Genomic DNA, 2,746 nt, shown 5'->3' on the forward strand with positions numbered 1-2,746 from the left:
GGGGAGTGATGAAGGGTGGGGGAGTGGTGAAGGGTGGGGGAGTGATGAAGAGTGTGCAAGTGGTAAAGGGTATGGGAGTGATGAAGGGTGGGGGAGTGATGAAGGGTGGAGGAGTGATGAAGGATGGGGGAGTGATGAAGGTAGGGGAGTGATGAAGAGTGGGGGAGTGGTGAATGGTGGAGGAGTGATGAAGGGTAGGGGAGTGATGAAGGGTTGGAGAGTGATGAAGGGTAGGAGAGTGATAAAGGGTAGGGGAGTGATGAAGGGTGGGATAGTGATGAAGGGTGAGAGGGTTTTGAAGGGTAGGGGAGTGGTGAAGGGTGGGAGAGTGATGAAGAGTTGGGGAGTGGTGAAGGGTGGGTGATTGGTGAAGTGTGGGGGAGTGATGAAGAGTGCAAGTGCAAGTGTAAAGTAAAGGGTGATGGGAGTAATGAAGTGATGAAGGGGAGTGATGAAGGGTGGTGAGTGATGAAGGGTAGGGGAGTGATGAAGGGTAGGGAGAGTGATGAAGGGTAGGGGTGATGAAGTGATGAAGGGTGGGGGAGTGATGAAGGGTGGGGGAGTGGTGAAGGGTAGAGGAGTGATGAAGGGTAGGGGAGTGATGAAGGGTTGGTGAGTGATGAATGGTGGAGGAGTGATGAAGGATAGGGAAGTAATGAAGGATAGGGGAGTGATGAAGGGTGGAGGAGTGATGAAGGGTAGGGGAGTGATGAAGGGTGGGGGAGTGGTGAAGGGTGGGGGAGTGATGAAGGGTAGGGGAGTGATGAAGAGTGGGGGAATGATGATGGATTGGGGAGTGGTTAAGGATGGGAGAGTGATAAAGGGTGGGGGAGTGTTGAAGGGTGGGAGAGTGATGAAGAGTGGGGGATTGTTGAAGGGTAAGGGATTGATAAATGGTAAGGGAGTGGTGAAGGGAGTGGGAGTGATGAAGAGTAGTGGAGTGATAAAGGGTGGGAGAGTGATGAAGAGTTGGGGAGTGGTGAAGGGTGGATGATTGGTGAAGGGTGGGGGAGTGATGAATGGTGGGAGAGTAATGATGAGTTGGGGAGTGGCGAAGGATGGGAGAGTGGTGAAGGGTGGGGGAGTGATGAAGAGTAGGGGAGTGATGAAGGGTAGGGGAGTGGTGAAGGGTTGGAGAGTGATGAAGGATGGGTTATTGGTGAAGTGTGGGGCAGAGATGGAGGGTGGGAGAGTGATAAAGAGTGGGGGAGTGGTGAAGGATAGGGGAGTGGTGAAGGGTAGGGAAGAGGTGACATCGTTGATTTCTTCATTATTAAGCATAGTTAGTGTGTAATAGATTAGTTGAAAATTGAACGAGCATCCTTTTTTATTCTCTTATTTCAACACAAATTGAAACAACTAAAAAAATCTTGGAAAACTGAGGATAATAAATTTGACAAAAATAATTAAATCAGAATACTTTTTCAACAGCAGTATTTCATGTGAAGGCTATAAAGCCTGCTAAGTTTCAATCTGTCGGACCACGTGATCTTTTCTCCGGTTTCTGTGTACAATAAGAAGCCTTGCACATTTCCATCCCGTTCAACAAAAGTTATGATATAAATTAAATATTTTTCTCTTCGTAATTGTTGTAAAATAAATGAAATTTGTCATACTTGTGCAATAATTAGTGAAAAATGTTGTATAACACTAACATATATTTTTTTTTATAATACGTCCGATATCATAACTAAAACCATGGAAACCAGTTGTCATGTGTATAGGTATTAATTCCGTTGATGTGTGTTGTAACAGTGATAACGGTAGGTTTATACGATATGGTATAAGACTGATACGAAATTTACAATGGAGGTAAAAACTGGGGAAATATACAATTGTACACGTTGTAATTTCCCTTAAATTTTTGGACAATAAAACATTGTAATTACCATTTAACGTAAAACCATATTGGTTGATTCTTGGATTGAACGTTACCACGGCAATTACTTCAAAAGGAATGATTTTCATAGCCTGAGGTCTCGCTCGCTCTCATCATGCTCCGCTCACTTTCATCATATTCAGATATACACTACCGTTCCTATACATGCATGCAAACAGTTTCATAATTCAACACTACATATATGCTGAATTGGTGAATGTTTTATTTCTGATACATAATACAAATGCTGTATTTTTTTATGAACAACCGTGTTACTGTAATTTCAATCTTGATGAAAATACGCAATAAGAAGCAGTCGTATATTCATCAAGATTGAAATAACACCGGCGTTGTTTATTAATATGTATGAATATGTAAATTTACTTAGTGTCATCACTTTCAACAGCCGAACAGATCTTCGTAATTTATCGTGATATGGTTGGTGCATAATCAAAAACAACAACTCATCGGTGGATAAAATTATCTCATTCATTGTATCTGTGATTAAAGATATTTTGAATCAATTAAAATTGCAGTCCGTGATATCATGTAGTCTTATAATTCTAATGGCTATAGACATTGTTGTTACATAAAACAATCGAGTGAAGGCAAAATCGGTCAGCATGAAAATTGTATGAATACTAAGCAGAATCTTTTTTGAATTTAAATTACAAAATGTCATAGTGTTATAAAAAATAGCTTGCGTACATGTAATCATTTTAATTGAATATCAATGCCACGCGATCTATTTGCATATAAATTAGTGCCACTAACGAAATCTGTGTCGACTCACATACGACGGGAGAATTGACCAATCAGATCGCTAGCCTCTGCACTTGAGTGTAACTTCGGCATTGTTCGGGAAGT

The sequence above is a fragment of the Ylistrum balloti genome, unplaced genomic scaffold (assembly GCF_031769215.1).
Source record: "Ylistrum balloti isolate Yb309-2 unplaced genomic scaffold, AGI_CSIRO_Ybal_v1 Utg370878, whole genome shotgun sequence".
Lineage (NCBI taxonomy): Eukaryota > Metazoa > Mollusca > Bivalvia > Pectinida > Pectinidae > Ylistrum > Ylistrum balloti.